The 19,505-nt window shown below is 38.6% G+C and overlaps 1 protein-coding gene and 1 pseudogene across 13 annotated transcripts in view; one reads left to right on the forward strand and one right to left on the reverse strand.

Moving 5' to 3' along the window:
* The window catches only part of Mllt10 (MLLT10 histone lysine methyltransferase DOT1L cofactor), a 154,785-nt gene that overhangs the window by 76,261 nt on the left and 59,019 nt on the right, over positions 1-19,505 (reverse strand). The window lies entirely within an intron of this gene.
* On the forward strand, positions 1,747-3,019 carry LOC148119753 (elongin-C pseudogene; annotated as a pseudogene).

Here is a 19,505-nt window from a genome sequence, read left to right on the forward strand (position 1 = left end):
AGTAATACAACCAAATCACAAGGAAAGAAAGCACAATGGTGGTATTAGGGAATTTTTATGTATGGATACTAAAATGTGTTTGATTACATTAACTTATAAGGTACAAATAATTCTGGCCTAGATGAACTATACTGCAATTTTCGTGTGCTTTGGGGGGGGGGGGGGCAGAGACATGGTAAATAAGTCATTTCTATATTAATTTACTATATTCTTCCAATATATGTTGTAGAATATAATTATAAAGTGTGTTACTTTTGTTCATGCTGTGGAACATTTGTTTTAATGATGCAAACATGTATTGCATGCATTATTGTATATTTAACTCAGTGAAGCTGTGTTATTTTGTCTGTTTAAAGCACCTCATTTTTCTAATAAAGAGCTGAACAGCCAATAAAAAAGCAGAAGAAAGGTTACGTGGGGCTGAAATTTTTATTTGAAAATCAAAATATTTCATACACACTTAACAAAATAATTTTTAACTATCCAATCATTTTTTTTATTTGTGTATGCACTGGAAAAAAATCTAGGATACTACTAGTAATGATGACTATTTTGGATTAGTAGAAGATAAGTGTTTCTTTGTTTTATTTTAATTTTTAAATGCTCTACCCTATTTAATTTTCTATAATTACTCATGGCTTCAAGAATAGGCTAGAGAAGTGTTGTAGAACAAGCCTATTATCTTACTTAGTCAAAAGGATTTGGAGTTCAAGGTCATCCTCGACCACACAGGCAGTTTGAGGTAAGCTTGAACTATATATGACAGACTGTCTTAAACCGCCAAAATGCATTATACAAATAACCATTTATTCACCAAATTCATGTCTTTTTCTTCCACCATTGAAATTGTCCAGCTTCACCAAGTGGTGGCACACACCTTTAATCCCAGCACGTAGAAGACAGCAGAGGCAGGCAGATCTCTGTGAGTTCAAAGCCAGTTTGGTCTACAGCTAGGTTTGGTCAGTTTTTATCACAGCAACAGAAAGTAAACTAGAATATCCATTAGAATTGTCCTGAAAAAAAAGGAGAAGAAGCGAAGGAAGAGAAGAGGCAGATTGATCAATCTGAAGAAAACAATCATGAAGTGCCATTTTGGATAGCCCAGAGTTACACACACTTTTAATCCCAGAACTTGAAAGGCAGAGGCAGGCAGATCTTTGTAAATTCCTGGCCAACCTGGTCTGCAAACTGAATTCCAGTACAGGCAGGGCTACATAAAGAACCCGTCTTGAAAAATCAACAAGCCTCATTTAACGTTTGGCTGTGAATACAATGTAAACACTATAAAGCCACTCATAATTTGCTCATTATCATGTATGGAAAATACTCTACCTAAATATCTTATTTCTGAATAACCAGTAATTAAATAAACTCAGTTCCTGGTTTCCTAGTCAGATGTGGCCATTTCATTCAGTTTACTATTTCAAGTAAAACAACTATTTTTTTAGACTAACTTTTCAAGGTTGCCTCAAAAGTCAGAATAGCATAAAGGAGGAAAGAGCATCTATGCTTTTGTGTTTGTTGTTGTGTGTGTAAACATCATGTATGTACATACGCATATAAATGTGTGTGCATGTGCATGCACCCCCCCCCCGAGATGCCTTAATCCCAGGGTCCTCTCCTTTAATGTGACAGATAGTAGGAATATATTTCATCTGATCCTCTGCATTGTCTCATGAGAACTGGACTTAAAGAATGATACAGAAAATACTGATACTCTGACTACTGTTTTGTTATAATAAAATAATCAGCTCTGAGTCAGCGATTTCCTGTACCCTAGACCTGCAAAGTGTGTAAATGATAGACTTCTGGAAAGTTTGGTGATAAAAGTGTAATAATATTAGCACTAGAGCTTCTGTCCTGTCCTGATTAGGTTTTTTTCTCAACTTGATGCAAGCTATAGTTACCCAAAAGAAGAAACTCGATTGAGAAAAAGCCTCTATCCATATTGGCCTTTGTGCAAATCTATGGGGGCATTTCCTCGATTAATGATTGATGTGTGGGTGCCCAGCCCATTTTGGGTGATACCAAACCCGGGCAAGTGGTCTTGAGGGTATAAAAAGAAAGTTAACTTGAGCAAGCCAGGGGGAAATCAATCCAGCAAGCAGTGTTTCTCCATGGCTTTCACTTCAGTTTCTGCCTCCTTCCCTGGCTTCTCTTAGTGACCTGAAAGTTGTAAAATGAAATAAACTTTCATCTCCAAGTTGCTTTTAGTCATAGTTTTGTGACTGAAATAGAAACCCTCACTAAGACAGTCTCATGGGCTAATATGTGATTCTAAAGGAAATCTATGGAGTAGCAAGCACAAATGAAAAATTGTATGCCCCATAAAGCAATCCATGACTTCTATAACATAAACAAATGGAACTGAGAAAAGGATCACAGGATGAATACCAGGAAGGACAGTTAAAGAGCTGCCTATGTGGAACTCTTATTGCCAGCCCTCTCTGGAGAGAAGGGAGAGAGGGAGGACTTTCTCAACAACCCTGGCATTCAGCTTTCATTCATCGACTAGAAGTAACAGTTATGTAACCTCGGCTGCTTTAAAAAAGGAAACTGAGGAGTACTAATCACCCAAGCATTGCAAAAAATAGTTGTGACCCAAGGAAAGTAACTCCCTTCCTGTGACCAGGAACCTTTGATCGTTGTGGGATCAAAGAAGAATTTGTGAGAAAACAGTGGGTGGGAAAGAACGGGAAAAAACAACCAATGTGTAGGCCCTGACACCATGTATATATCAATCAAATTATCATCTTTCTAGAGGTCATAAATTTCTTGTAAAAAGAGAATAACTCTAACATCAGAAACAATAAAGGTCATATTGAGTGGACCAGGTCACTTTGCTGAGAATGAAACAATGAGGTCAATTTTTGAGAGATCCCTTCACATGTGCTATTCAAAGTATGCAATAAATGTTCTACATACAAGGTCCTCTACAGTAACAGCGCCACTGAGATTCCCAACTGCACCTGAAAATGCACTGAAACTGCTGATGGCTGTAAACTTCCTAGATTGTTAAATAAAAGTAATAATAAAATAAGTTAATCTAATTTTTTTTAAAGGAAAGAAAAAACTGGGGCTGTAGCTGTAGCAAAATGGTAGAACACTTAATCAGCATGTATGAAGCCCTAGTGCTGGGAGGTGGTGGGGGATGAGGTTTCCATGTCTCTAAAAGAATCTGACAGCAACATGTTCACACCTATTCAAAAATAGAGGATGTTTATTGCTAAGGGACTTGAAGGAAGGGGTCAGAGAAGAAAGGAAAAGGAATAGAAGAGAGGAAGATGGAGAAACATGATCAGAAGAGGAGGCTGTATATAGCCTGCAACATACAAAAATATTTATTATATGGTTCTTTACTAAAAGAAAACTTTACCAAGACTTGGATAATTGTGTAACTTTACACAAAAGCATCAAAGGGCATTCTTTCCTACTGAAATGTAATGGCCTTTAACCAAACTTTTACCTATAAAGACCCACAGTCCTCATTTTGCTTTTGGGCTTAAGTTTCCATGACTTTAGCAAATAGATCCTCTGCCCTGGGGTCCAACAGAGTTTTTAAAAATTTTGCCTCCCTGCATGGCTGTAGACTGCCTTTCTTTGAAAGGACCCAGAAGCTGCTGGCTTCTTTCTGAAACCATCATGGAGATGATAAAGACCTTATGACTCTAGCCCAAGATACCTAATATTAGGTCAACTAAGCAAAGGGGAGGAAAGGCAAAACTGGGTTAAATGTTGAACTAGGGTTCAAATCAAAAAGCAAAATTAAGACTGAAGACAATTATCATTTGACAAAAAAATAAATGGAACAAACATTTATATTTTATGCGTGTTTGTGTGTTAATTTTTAAACACCATAACCTATTTGAAGATAATATATTCAAAAAATTTTTTTCTTCTTTTATGTCCAATATCTCCGTTATTTCTCCTAAGCAAGGCCTCAACACTCAAGTTATCTGGTTTTATTCTAACTTCTTCTCTACTGAAATAATTTCCTATCTTTATGAATTAAAGAAAGTAATTATTTTATTATAAGAATGAGCCTAACTATCCTGAACTCCAAGTGTCTTCCAAAAGTTTACCATCTCACTACCTATGTTACTGAAATCAGACTCATCAGCTCTTTAAATAAAATGCATACTCAAGTCCACATGGTTGTAATTAGTGTTTCTAATATCCCTATTTATATTTACACTATCACTTTTCTAATAATACCCAGAACCATCTATGACCTAGCATGCACCTTTTCCACTTCCCTGCAACTCCAAAAATATCTCATTCTGTAAGTATCTCATTTCCTAGACCTTTCAATTCATATTACTTCTCTGGGAGCCGGAGTAATGACTCAGCAGTTAAAAATCACTTGTTGCTCTTGTGGAGGACTCAGGTTCGGTTTCTAGCACCCACATAGTAGCTCACAACCATCTGTCACTCCAGCTCCAGGGGCTCTGACATCATCTTCTGGCCTCTACAAACAGTGCATTAAAGTAGTATACATACATACATGTAAGCTAAAACCCTCACACATTAAGAAAAAAAACTGTTACTACTCTAACTCACACTGGCATACTTAAGCATAACACAGTGGTTAAGAGAAGATTAAAGAAACAAGCTGGGTTCAAATTCAACTCTATCTTACTATTTGTAAATGTAATTCAACTCTATTTTCTGCCAAGTCTAAATTATCTCAAGGATTCTATGAGTAAACATATAAAGAATACAACTTTAGTTATAGAAGATCCAATGCTTTCTTCTGGTCTTCATGGGCACAGAGCACACACACATACATAAAAATATTTATACAAAGTAAAAATACATATTTTTAAAATGTTAATGGTTGAGCTCAATCTCAGTGTCCATTTGATTCCCATATTTGAGAGTAAAAGCGCTTGGTTCTCTACTTAATGGAAAAGGCACAACTAAACCAGATTGATCTGTTTCTGTTATTGCCTACTTTAAAAGAAAAAAAAAAAAAACCTCTTGTTCTATCAGATTGTAATCCCAGGTTTCAGAAGGCTCAAACTTGATTATGATGAGTCCAACACCCTTTAGCTACACAGTAAATTCAAGGACATTAAAACTATAGAATGAGGATCTCTCTCTCTCTCTCTCAACTATAGAGTGAGGATCTCTCTCTCTCTCTCTTTCTCTCTCTCTCTCTCGCTCTCTCACACACACACACAGACAGAGTGAGAAACCAATAGTTTCAAAACCCATTTAAAGTAGTGAGATAGAAAACAAAACAAACACACACACAAAAAAAAACCAATAGCAGCAATCTCTATGAAACACCACAAAAAGTAACTAGATAGCAAAATCAAAAATCACACAACACAATAAACTCAACTGTTCAAGTATTACAATGAACTTCTAAATATAATCATATAAAGTGAAAAGAACTACTAGATATGTATTCTAATAGTAAGTATGAGGGGAAAGGAAGCAATCAGAAATTCCTCCAGGGTCCACACCTATCAGAAAGCACCGAGAGCAGCCAATATGAAACCCAGCTCTGCCTCTGCGAACATGCTAACAAGGAACCCACTGTAATATTGTGGATGCCAGGAGAGAACATAATGCTCCCAAACTGACAGAGAAGAGTTTATTACTCACTACACCAGAAACAGACTACATTGTGCTGATGGTCCAAGCCCCAATGATGACAAGGTATCATGAAGAGGTCCATATTACACTTGTCATCACAAAGTGGAATGTATTACATTATGAGAGAAGAACCTTGTAAGGAGTCCAACTTTGTGCAGTACGTATGCCTGTCAATTACTACAAAAGTTGGTATTATCTTTTTATTTCCATAGCTATACACAAATCTGCCCTTTGCTCGGAATAAGTAAGCTTCCATTTTCCAAAACTGCTATATAAATAACCAGGAAGATCATCAGGAAAAAAGGAAGTCAGAGTCCCTCATGAGTCTAAGATGTTTATAGCCCATGGAGAATCATGTTCCAACACCCTAGAGATACTGCCACTAGCCAAAATGAACCAAGGAAATACTAAATGACAATACTCTATTTTAATGGAGGGGGTTCTCTACATAGCACTGACTGTCCTGGAACTCAGTATGTAGACCAGGAGGGCCTACCTCTGCTGGAATTAAAAGCATGTGCCACCAACTATAACTTATATTCTATAACCTCTTATTCTGCTCACTGTTGGACTACATGAAATCTTCTTGGCCCTTAGATTCCAGTATCTTTTGTAAACCTGTTTTCCCCTCCCTACTTCCTCCACACGTATTACCCACCTCCAACTCTAACTATCAACACTCTTCTCACAGCCGCTCTCCATAGCATCATCTTCACTAAAGTAATTCACTCACCTTCATGCTTCTTCACTTCTTTCTGAGCCAAATTAGAGCAATAGTATGTTCTTTATACATACAACTTTTTTCACATCTAAGTTCTTAAAATAAGATTATTTTTCAAGGTGGGTTTTACTGTGTAATAGTGGCTATCCTGGAACTCTTGCTCTGTAGCCCTAAATCAGGCTGGCCTCAAACATGGAGATCTGCCTGCCTCTGCCTCAAGATTTAATTTTTTTAATCCTTAAAAAAGTTTTAAGGTTTACTTATTTTTATTCTTTTACATATGTTGATGTTTTTGCCTGTATATGTGTCTGTGTACCACATGAATGCTTCCCATGGAAGCCAGAAGATGGGGCAGATTCCCTAAAACTGGAGTCATCATATAGTGCTGGGAATTGAACTTTGGTCCTCTAGAATAGCCTGTGTTCCTACTGTTGAGCTATCTCTCCAGGTCCATCTATAAGAATCTTAAAAGAATTCAGTACTCTCACTATAACCTGGTCTTCACGCTAAAACCTTCATTGAATTTTTGCTCCAACCCACTACCTTGAAAATCCCCAAGAGCTGCTTTAGCACTAAATCCAAAGGACATTTATTTCTTCTTGCATTGCTTAATCCACTCCACTCCTTAGTTACCGCTGTAGATTCCTCCCTTCTTCATTATTGAAGGATGCCCTTATTGTAGAATGCCAAGAAATAGATATGGAAAGAAAAAAATTACGAAAGTACCTTTGTCATCATAATTTCAAAGGCAGAAGTTTAAGAGATGATCATATTACATCCATAGTCAGAAGGAAAGAACAATAAGCGCACCCATGAAAAAGGCACTTCTCCACTCTAATTCAAGCTGGATCCAGTGTCCATGGAACTATGTATCCAACAATGGGTAGTTCTTCCTACTCAATTAATGCAATCAAGACAATTCCCTCCATAAACACAGTAACATGATCTAGACAATCCTTCATTGAGATTCCCTTCTCAGGTGATTCTAGGTTGTGCTAAGCTGACTATTAAAATTAACCATCATTCTCCAAAGACCTTTACCCCTAGGTAATGTTTCCCATCCATTGACCAACTGATCTACGGGTTCAATAGATACATACTGCAAAAATGGAGAGAGCCAGCCAGTGGTGGTGCATGCCTTTAATCCCAATACTGAGGAGGCTAAGGCAGTGGATCTCTACAAGTTCAAGGCCAGCCTGGGGGACTGGAGAGATGGTTCGGAGGGTTAAGAGCACTGGCTACTCTTCCAGTGGTCCAATGAACCTATAAAGGTCCTGGCATAAAGTCATACATTCAGATAGAGTACTCATACACAAAATAAATGAATCTTTAAAAAAAAAATTAAGAAAAAAAATCTGGGCCAGCATGATTTACATAATGAATTCCAGGACAGCCAGGGATGTTACACAGAGAAATCCTATCACAAGCCTCCCCCAAAGGAGTATGATAATATTCCATTAATACAGTTTGAACCAACAAACAAAAAACAAATCACATATTGTTTTGCCACAACCACTCCAGAAAAAAGTAGTAGTGTCGAGACAGATTTTCTCTCTTCTATCATTCATACTGGAAAGAATAGTTGTCACTGTCACGATACTCAGGTAGCGCTAAGACACCATGATCCATTTTGCATACCAGCGTGAAACCACATGAGTAAGGCATTTTGGAAAATGTTCTCCCACCTTCACTCAATCCTTCAAAAGAGTCATCAGTCTACTCCCTGATTTCGTCCGCACATCTCCCAACCACAATTTAAATAAATATTTTAAACAATTTATTTGTTTATTTGGTGTGTATTGGTGTTTTACCTGCATGTATGTCTGTGTGAGGTTGTCAGGTCCACTGAAACTGGAATTACAAACAGTTCTGAACGCCCCTGGAAGTGCTGGGAATTGAATCCAGGTCCTCTGGAAGAACAGTCAGTGCTCCCAATGGCGGAGCCATCTCTCCAGCCCCCCAAACCACATTTTAAGTCATCTCTAAAGAAACTGAATAAGAGACCCTGAGCTAAAACTAGCTGCTAAACTCCAATTATTGACCAATATGTAGGTAGAACACCATAAATTTTTATTATAGTTTCAAGCCAATAAATTTTAATGTCATGCTATAATGAGTAAATAATATAGACTTACAGATAAGAGGATCACAGCCTATACACATTCTTAATATATTATATATAATATATATACCTAAGTTAATATATAACAAATATAGCCACTCATATATATGTATGTATATGTGTGTATACATATATAATATTATACTGCATTCTGATAATTTAGAGAATCCTGACTAATATAAAAGGGACTAGGAGGCTGGAGAAATGGCTCAGTGGTTAAGAGCACTGGCTGCTCTTCCAGAGGTCCTGAGTTCAATTCCCAGCAACCACATGGTGGCTCACAACCATCTGTAATGAGATCTGGCTCCCTCCTCTGGCATGCAGGCATACATGGAGGCAGAATGTTGTATACATAATAAATAAATAAATCTGTTAAAAAAAGAAGACCACCAACAGTATATACCAAAAGAATACACTGTTAAGACTTCAGAAATAGGTTTCTTTCTCCCTCCCTCTCTCCCCCTTCCTTCCCTTTCCTTCCATAACCCACTGAATAAACTCTATACTCACTCTGGGGGAAAAAAAAAGACTTCAGAAATAGAGACACAGAAAATCTAAAGCAGCAGGAGATTTTTCACGAGTGTCAAAGTCAAAGAAGATTTTGGGGAGGAAAAAGTTCAAATACTCCAAACACTGACTAGATCTGAGAACGCATTATATATCCACCATGAACGTGGGTTAGATCTGGCACCAAGATTTAAATTTCTTTTTTTAAGTTTCCCCTGTTGCTATGAAAAACATTAGTATTTTAACATTATGCTGGGTGTGGTGGTGCATATATCTAAACCCAGAACTTGGGGGACAGAGACAGAAGCTGTGAAATCCAGGTCAGACAGGGTTACACAGTAAGATTCTGTCTTAAAAAAAAAAAATTAAAGACAGCAAGTTGGTACAATCAAGTCTAAATACTGCCCAGACCTACATGGTAGTAAGAGAGAAGCAACATGCTGGGCAGTGGTGGTGCAAACCTTTAATCCCAGCACTTGGAAGGCAAATCTCTGTAAGTTCAAAGCCAGCCTGGTCATAGAAGGAGTTCCAGGACAGCAAGGGCTACAGAGAAAAACCCTATCTCAAATACCAAAGAGGGGATGGGGGGAGAGAAGCAACTCCAACAAGCTGCCCCCTGACCTCCACATGGAGTATGTATGGCATGTGCTCCCTCCAATACCACCCCTGAAAAAAAGCTAATGTTTACATTTTCAGAGTATTTCTGACAAATTAGAATCTTTAACAATAGTTATATCGATAATAGTACTGAATTTATAATTAAAATGTCCTTTTATTCCAACTACATACAAAAGTACTACGGTGTAGTTAATAGTTCACAAAAAAGTTTACACAGAATTTTAGGCTACATGAACCAGATGTATCCCCAAGCACTCTCATTGCTGAAGCAGGTGGATCTCCTCGAGTTTGAGGACAGTTTGTCTCAAATGAAAGAGAGAGGAAGAAAAGCACACAGTCTGAGAAGAAAAAGAGACAGCAAAGCGTAGAAGTTAAAACAGCAACTAGACCTGATGGTGCAAATCTATAATTAACTGAAACATTCGAAATGAGGCAGGAGAATCTCAAGTTTCAGATAAGCCTGGGCTACATGGCAAGACTCTGGATGAGCAACAGCACAAATGCACCAACGACCTCATAAAACAGACCTCACATAGAAATAGTGACTTCAGTATCTCATTCTCATGCGTCAATGACATCACAGATCAAAAGGACCTCATAAATATCTATAGAACATTCTAACCAAACACTGCAAAGTACACAATCTACATAACAGCCCATGTAATTTTTCTTTAAGATATCATAATAGGACATAAAGCGACAATAAATATAGGAAACTGAATCACTTCTTATATTCTATTTCAATAAAGTGGAGCAAAATTCAAAATGAACATCAAGAGAAACCACCCAAAAAATAAAAAATCCACAAAACACATGAACTCTTGGTTCTACACTACTGCATAGATCCTTAAGGAAATCAAGAAGAAAAAAATTTTAAACTTTAAGAAGTAAATTAAAATTAAAAATTTTTAAACTTTAAGAAGTCAATTGAAATTAAAACACTGCTTATCAAAATCTACCAGATACAATGAAAGCAGTCCTAAGAGGGAAGTTACAGTCCGAGTATTTATATTAAACAACAATATCTCAAATAAGTAACATCAGGTGTACCTTAGGACCTTAGAGAAACAAGAAAATCACAAGCCATAATCAAGACAAAGAGAATTAACTAGAATCAAGGGCTGATTCCTTTCCCTTAAAGAAAGGGGCCTGACTTAATCCCCAGCACCCATCTAAAAGTGCCTGAAATCCCAGCACTGGGATAGACAGGAAGGAAGATCCCTGGGATTTACCAGTCAGTCAGTCTAGCAAACCTGTGAGCTCAAAGCTTACTATGAGGCCCCTGTCTCAATAAAAAAAAACAAACAAAAAAAAAGGGAAGAAAGTGAGGAAAATACTTGATATCAACTTAAGATCTCAATGGGCACACATGCACACGCACAGAAAACTTATTCAGGAAAAAATAAAAGTTAAAAACACAATACAAAAACTCAATGACAGAATAGATCTTTGAAAAGAGAACAAACCCTTAGCCAAACTATCCAAGGACAAAAACATATGACCCAAATTTACAAAACACAAAATGTAACACATTACAACATATATCATTGAAATTCATAAAATCATTACTATATATCTTAAAAACTTATATTCCGGGGTTGGGGAGATGACTTAGTCATAAGCAAGAGGCCCTGAGTTTGGATCCCCAGCACCCAAGTACTAGTCAGGCATGGAGGTGTACATCTGTAAAAACAGCACTGGTGGGGGAGACAGGAAGTTCCCTGGGGCTTATCAGCCAGCCAGACTAGCCGAATCAGAAGAGCTCCAGGTTCAGTGAGAGATCCTGTCTCAAAAATAAGGTGGATAGTGATCACGGAAGGCACCTCTACACACATAAGCACACATTTGCATGTGAACTTGTATGTACAGGTGCGCGCACACACACACATACGCACACAAACACGTACATACAAGTAAAACACTTTTTTTTTTTTTTGGTTTTTCAAGACAGGGCTTCTCTGTAACTTTAGAGCTATCCTGAGAAAAACTAGCTCTTGTAGACCAAGCTGGCCCAGAACTCACAGAGATCCTCCTGCCTCTGCCTCCCGAGTGCTGGGATTAAAGGCTTGCGACATCACCGACTGGCTACAAATAAAACACTTATTCTTCACTAAATTGGAAAGGCAAAATGAAGTAGATGTGGTTTTAGATATATAACCTATGAAAACAGGGTAATTTAAACAGACCTAAAATAAGCAACAGGATTAGTGTAGTAATTTAAGTAACTCCCAAATAAAAAAGGCCAAATTTGAAAGATTCCCTGCTAAATTCCACCAAACCTTTAAGTAACAACATCACTACTTCTCAAACTATTTCATAAAACAGAAAAGAAAGGCATACTACAAAATTCTTTTTTAACAAAGCAGTACCACCCTGGTATCAAAGCCAATAAAAACACGAGAAAGAGAGAGATGGGGGTAAGGGTTAGCTGGAAGGACATGCACAAGTCAAAGACTTGTAGAACAACGTCTCTCTTGAATATAGGTACAAAACTTCAACAAAATATCTGCAAACCGAGAAACACCAAAATGAAAAAAGAAAAAAAAAAAGGTCAAGTTGGCCTCATTCCAGAGATACAGGGATGGGTTAACACATGCAAATTAATAAACGTAATGGATTTACAAAATGCTATAAGGATAGAAATTGCATGATCATTACAGTAGATGCAGAAAAGGCTTCTGACAAAACCAAACCATACCTTCATGATAAAAGCCTAGACTAGGGCATTATCTCAATGTAAAAAGGCAATACATGATAAGCCTATAGATAAAGTCATCAAAACCCAAGAAGCATTTCCATTAAAATCAGATAGTCCTTAATGGCTTAGCTAGAGCATTAAGATTAAAAAGAAAAAGAAAAATGCAGGAGAGAAATATAAGTAGAAAGAAGAAAAAGATGTCAAATTTGCTCTATACATAAAACCCTAAATCATATACTTGCTGAAAACTCTTGTATTTGATAAATATTTTCATCCATGTGAAAAGAAACAAAATTAACAACCAAAAGTTACTGGTCTTGCTATTAATAATATATGAGAAATCAGGTAAGCAACTGGGGAGGCAGCCTGGTTGATAAAAGCTTATGATTGTGACACAAGCAAAAAGATCTCATTTCACACAGCCACCACATGAAAAAAAGAGATGTCTTAGAAATCACACAGTTCACCTCTGGCCACTACAATACACACACACACACACACACACACACACACACACACACACACACACACACGGGGGTGTGAACAAATGAATTCACCAAAGTGAGAAGGGGGCATGCAGGGGAGAAATTCATGAGATGGAGAGGAGGAAAGCATACATGAAGTTGCTAACAAGTAATTTTAAAAATATTTCTTTAAAAAGAATACTAGAGTTATGACCATCTAATCATAAGTGATATTATATAATGTAATCATAAGCTGTATTGCAGAACCACAGTAACAAAGCCATCAGAGCAGTGGCAAAACAAATATGTCAATCAATACTACATTTGAAGACCCAAATAAAAACCCACCTAATTTTTGACAGAGATGCCAACAATATACCTTTGAGGATAGATAAGCATCTTCAACAAGCATTGTTAGGAAACCTGGATATCCATATGAAGACAAAACTAGACCATTACCTCTTCTTACCGTACATAAAAGAATCAACTCCAAATGTATAGAAGGCCTTAAGCTAGAACCTAAGACTCTGAAACTGTTAAGAAGGAGAAATTGGACTAAGCACAGTGAATTCCAGAACTAGCGACAAGTCTACGTAGCCATCCTGGTCTACATATCAAGTTCCAGGGTAGTCAGGGCTATACAGAAAGACCCTGACTGAAAAGAAGGGAGAGGGAAGTAGAGTACACCTCAAGATAGAGGAATGGATAACTTTCTGCAGAGTACTCTAGTAACGCAAGATATGAGACCAAGAATTGATAAGTGGGACCTTATGAAATTACAGAACTTGTCAAATGACACATAAGTAAAGAGACAGTCTATATCATTAAAGATGTCTTCACTAGGTATTCATCTGAAAGGAATAATACACAAAGAACTCAAAATTTAAACTCGATGGAAAGAAGGCTCTTGCAGTTAAGAGCCCTTGTTCTTACAGAGGTTCAATTCCCACCATTCACATGGCAGTTCTCATTCCAGCTTCAGGGGATCTGATGCCCTTTTCCGACTTCTGAGGGCACTGGGCAGGCACATGGTGAACATACATAAATGCAGGCAAAACACTCATATAGATAAAAGAAGCGTATCTTCTTTGAAAAGCTAAGTAACAAGATATCAAACAAACCAATCATGCAAAAGACAATGACGAGGTAAAAATGGCCAATAAACATGTCAAAATATTCAACCTCACTAGCCATTAGAATACAAATTAAAATTAAACTGACAGACCATCTCACTCCAGTCAGAATGGCAGTCATTAAGAAAAGATAGAGGCAAAACATCTATACACATAAAATTAAAATTAAAAGCCGGGCGGTGATGGCATAAGCCTTTAATCCCAGCACTCTGGAGAGGCAGGCAGATCTCTGTGAATTTGAGACCAGCCGGGTCTACAGAGCAAGTTCCAGGACAGCCAGGGCTACACACAGAAATCCTGTCTCAGGGGGAAAAAAGAATAAATTAAAATAAAACAATTAACAACAAATGCTGGCAAGAAAATAACCAAAATGATCCCTTGTTAGACTGCTGAAGAAAATGTAAACTAGTCCAAACACCTTGGAAATTAGTATAAAAGTTCTGCAAAACTTTAAAAAAATATATCTACCATCCAGCCCAGCGATACCGCTTCTGGCTATTTCCTCCAAACAATCTAAATTAACATATCAGAGATACCTGTATATTAGTATTTACTGCAACGCTATCACAAGTGGAATCAACCTAAGTTTTCATCATCAACAACAAAAACAACAAAAAAAAATTGAAGAAATTTGTATGTATACATAGTTTTATTTTCCCCAGTCATAAAGAAAAGCAAAATTATACTGTCAACAAGAAAATAGATATATCACCAGGCGGAGGTGGTGCATGCCTTTAATCCTAGCACTTGAGAGGCAGAGGCAGATCTTTTTAAGTTCGAAGCCAGCCTGGTCTACAAGAGCAAATTCCAGAACAGCCAGGGCTATTATTACACAGAGAAACCCTGTCTCGAAAAACCAAAAAAAGAAAAGAAAAAAAAAGAGAAAGAAAACAGATACATCATTGTCAAGTTTCAGAAAGACAAATGCCATGTTTTCTCTCATTTGTGGTTCCTAGATTTTATAAAGTCATATAAAATTTCATGTATATATGATATGAAAGTTGAAAAAAGGGGTACTGCGAGAGGTGGAAAGGAGTATGGGGTGACATATGCTCAAAGTAGATTATAAACAGTATGAAAATAACCTCATGTAATTCAGTAGCATATACAACAAATACTGATAAAAGCAAAATGCTCACATAGGGGGATATAGTTAAATGGCATAGTAATTTTCTGTGATATTGCTGCCACTTTGCTGACATTAGAGAACAACCTGATGTTGGTGGGAATGAAAACTTGTACAGCTGCTATTGAAATCAATATGGAAGTTCCTCAGAAAAGTTGGGAATCAATTTACCTCAAGATGCAGCTATACCACTCTTGGGAATAAACCCAAAGAACACTACATCATCGTCCATCATAATACAAGGATACCTGCTTAATGTTCACTGCGGCTTCATTCATAACAGCCAGGAAACAATCAAGATGTCCCTCAACAGAAGAAAAGATAAAGAAAAGACATTTGCACAATGGAGTATTATGCAACTGCTAAAAGAAAAATGACATCATGAAATTTGCAGGTGAATGGATGGAACCAGGAAAAAAAGAAATCATAAATGGATGGGACTAGAGAAAAAAAATCATCCTGCGTGAGGTAACCCAGACCCAGAAAAATAAATGGGGTATATATTCACCTATAAGTGGATATTAGCCAGTAAGTAAGCGATAATCACACTACAATCGATAGTTGTAAAGAAAGGGTGGGGATGCATAGATCTCCAAAGGAAGATATTTTAGGGCAGACTGGGGGCAGGTAGAGACAGGAATGGGTGGGGATGGATCAGACTGAGGGAGAGAGATAAGGTGGTGGAAGTCCAGGGAGACAACTGGAATTGGGGGGAAATGGAGAATGGTGTGAAAACCTAGTCCTGTGGAAATTTCCTGACATATATAGTAGTCCGAACAAGGATTCCTAGTAATGAGGCATAAGGAGTCTCAACTGGCCATCTCTTGTCACTAGGCAAGGCTTTCCAGTAGGACTGAGTTGTTGGACAAGTTGTTCCCCCCAGGGAAATCCCCAAACAACCCAGTCTACTGCGAAGACAAAGGGTTGCTCTCCACAAGCTGAAGACATACAGATGCCCCAACACCACCGCAGGGCACACACTACCTTAGGAAAACACCTACACAACTCATTCAACATGGAATCTTAACCCCTACATTTACCTCCTTGGGTCAGGAAGTATTCTACAGGTTACCGAAAGAGAAATGGGAACACAAGCCCAGCCACAAAACCTTTGACCTACAATCTGTTCTGCTTATAAAATATGCTAGGGCAACAGCGGCACAGAACTTGTGGGAGTGGCCAACTAAAGTCTGATTTGACTTAAAGTTCACTCCACAAGAAGGAATCCATACCCGACACTTCTTGGGAAACAAAGAACCAGAGACTAGATAGCCCAGAGACTTATGGTAAAACTAAACACAACTGGTGACCAAAAAGCATTGGGGGGGGGGGGGGGGTGGAGCGAGACTCACAATAAAATGACTCTTACGATGATACTAATGATATTTTACTATACTCATATGTCTGTACCTTATCCAGTCATCAGAGAGGATTCCTCCAGCAGCAGATGGGAACAGATACAGAGACTCAGAACTCAGAGCCAGATATTATCCAGAAACAGAGTCGAAATAGGAGTTCTCCATAAATACCTCTACTTGAGCTCAGGGAATTCCACAGGTGAAAAGATTGTAAGAGCCAGAGATAACAGAGGACACCAGGAGAACAAGGTCTTATAAATCAATTAAGCAAGACATATATGAGCTCAAGAGACTGAAGCAGCAGGACAGGAGCAACACAGGTCTCTCTCTCTCTGTGTGTGTGTATAATGTATGTATACATGTACGTATACCCTCTGTGTATATGATATAGCTAGTTATTATTAACTTAGTCGGTTTATGAGACTCCTAACTGTGAGAAAGAGTGGGTCTCTGACTCTCGTGCTTGCTGTTGGGATTCTTCCTCCGGTTGGGTTGCCATGTTCAAATTCATTGATTGCTTGTGCTCCATCTTATGTTGTATTTTGTCATGTTTGGTGGTATCTCTTAAAAGCCTGTTATTTTCTCATGAGAGACAGAAGGGGAGTGGATCCAGAGGGGAGGGAATATGGGGAGAAACTGGGAGATGTGAAGGAAAGTGAAACTATAATCAGGATACATTGTATTGAAAATAATCTATTTTCAAAAAAAGGAATAAATGAAAAATAAAAAAGAAAAGTCCTAAGTTAAAAGGAAGTAAGGATCTGTGCCTCATGCCTATAATAATAACTGTAGCTTTTAGGAGACTGAAGTAAGAAAACAGCCACAAGTTTTCCTAGTCAGCTTGGCTTATACAGTGTAACCCTATATCCAAAAAAAAAAAAAAAAATTTTTTATTTATTTATTTTTTTTTTTTTTTTGAGCTAGGTGGTGGTGGTGCACACTTTTGATCCCAGCACTTAGGAAGATCTGAGTTCCAGGCCATCTTTTCTTCATGAGTTCCAGGACAGCTGTTGAGATATCTGACTACACTGTGTAAAGAAAGCTATGTCACTCTGATTAGTTAAATAAAGAGCTAAAAGGCTGATAGGCAGAATTTCCAGGCACAGAGGATAGGTTAATTTGAGTTATAAAAACTAGTTAGGCCAGGCGATGGTGGTACATGCCTTATAAAGAGACAGGCAGTGAGTCTCTTTCTTCTGAGTCTCAAGGCCAGCCTGGTCTACAGAGGGAGTTCCAGGACAGGCTCCAAAGCTACAGAAACCCTGTCTCAAAACCCAAAAACGAAACCAACAAACAAACAAAAATCCCACCCACACCCACCCCACTCCCAAAAGAACTAATTAGAAACAAACCTAAGCTACCGGCCAAGTTTTCACATTAATAAGTCTTCCTCCAGGCCCAAGGAGAGGTCCCTAGATTGTACACTGGGCAGCAGAGGAGAGGGTGCCTGAACTGGCCTTGGCCCATAACCATACTGACGAATATTTTGCATGTCACCACAGAACCTTCATATGGCGATGGATGGAGAGAGACAGAGACACATATTGGAACACTGGACTTAACTCCCTAGGTCCAAATGAGAAGTAGAGGGAGGGAGGGAGATCGTGAGCAAGGAAAGCAAAATCAGAGGGGGCCTTCATTCGACGATGGATGGAGATAGAGACGGACACCCACATTGGAGCACTGGAAGTCAGGACCGCGAAGGGTGCGTTCACCCACTGATACAAGGGGACTGATCGAATGAGAGCTCACCAAGGCCAGCTGGACTGGGACTGAACGAGCATTTGATCAAACCGGATTCTCTGAATGTGGCTGACATGGGGGCTGACTGAGTCCCCGAGGTCCAAATGAAGACTGAGAAGCCATTGACAATGGCACTGGATCTTGTTTCGTCTGCATGGACTGGCTTTTTGGGATCCTGGTCGGTTTGGATGTTCACCTTCCTGGACCCGGAGGGAGGGGGGAGGAACTTGGATTCCCCACAGGACAGGAAACCCTAACTGCTCTTGGGAATGGTGAGGGAGGAGGAGGGGGAGTGGGGGGAGCGGGAGGGTATTGGGAGGACGGGAGGAAGTGGAAAGAGTGTTTTCGGATACTTGAATTAAAAAAAAAATAAGTCTTCCTGTCATGATTTGGGAGCTGGTTGGCAAGATAAAGACACGGGACAGTCAGGGCTACACAGAGAAACCCTATCTCAGAGGGGAAAAAAATTAAAAAGCGGGCTTAAGAGCACAGCTCAGTATACAGTCCACAGCTATCTAGCAATCATGAGGACCTAGTTTCAGTCCTCAGCACTATGAATAAAAGAGTTAAATATATAATCCTTGGGCTGGTGCTCACTGCCCAAGGATGAAGTCTGAAACTAGAACCAGTGTGTCTCCTCTTTTCTCACACTTTAGTCTCATCAAACATACTACAGTTATTCCAGCTCTTGACCATACTGCTCTCTTAGCTCTCAATACAAAAAAGCTTCAACTTCTACATGAGATTCCAAAAAGAAAACATTCTTTAAAAAAATGAAGTGGAGGGCTGGAGAGATGGCTCAACAGTTAACAGTACTGTCTACTCCTCCAGAAGAGTTCAATTTGCAGCACCCACATGGTAGCTCACAGTCATCTCTAATGGGATTTGATACCCTCTTCGATCTGATGACCTCTGTCATGCTGGCATACAAGCAAATAAAGCACCCACATACATAAATAAGTATTTAAAAAAAAAAAGTGAATGCCTGGTAACTCCCCATGCTGAAAGCTCTGCTTGAGACACAGAAAAGAAACAGCAATACAAGGATTCGATTTTATTCCTCTGAGCCACAGAAGAAAGCACTCTAATTCTCTTACGAGATAAGTAATCCTATACAACAGGTAAATCTAGTCAATTCTAAGCCTGCCACCTAGAAACTTCCACCTACTCTAAGTGTTTTACACTGGTAAAAGCTCCTCCTCCTCTTGCCAACTGTTAATAGCAGACTGCAAGCAAGGGCAGTAGATAACCCCTTCTCACTGTAAAAAGAGACGGATGGATTCTGGAAGCCTACGTGAAACTGAGTACATTTCAAGAAAGATAATTTTTTACTGACTAAGATTCAGTCTAAGATTTTCAAAATGGGGGGCTGGAAAGATGGCTGAGAGGTTAAGAGCACTCACTGGCTGTT

This window comes from Myodes glareolus, chromosome 14 (assembly GCF_982192425.1).
Source record: "Myodes glareolus chromosome 14, mMyoGla1.1, whole genome shotgun sequence".
NCBI classification, from domain to species: Eukaryota; Metazoa; Chordata; class Mammalia; order Rodentia; family Cricetidae; genus Myodes; species Myodes glareolus.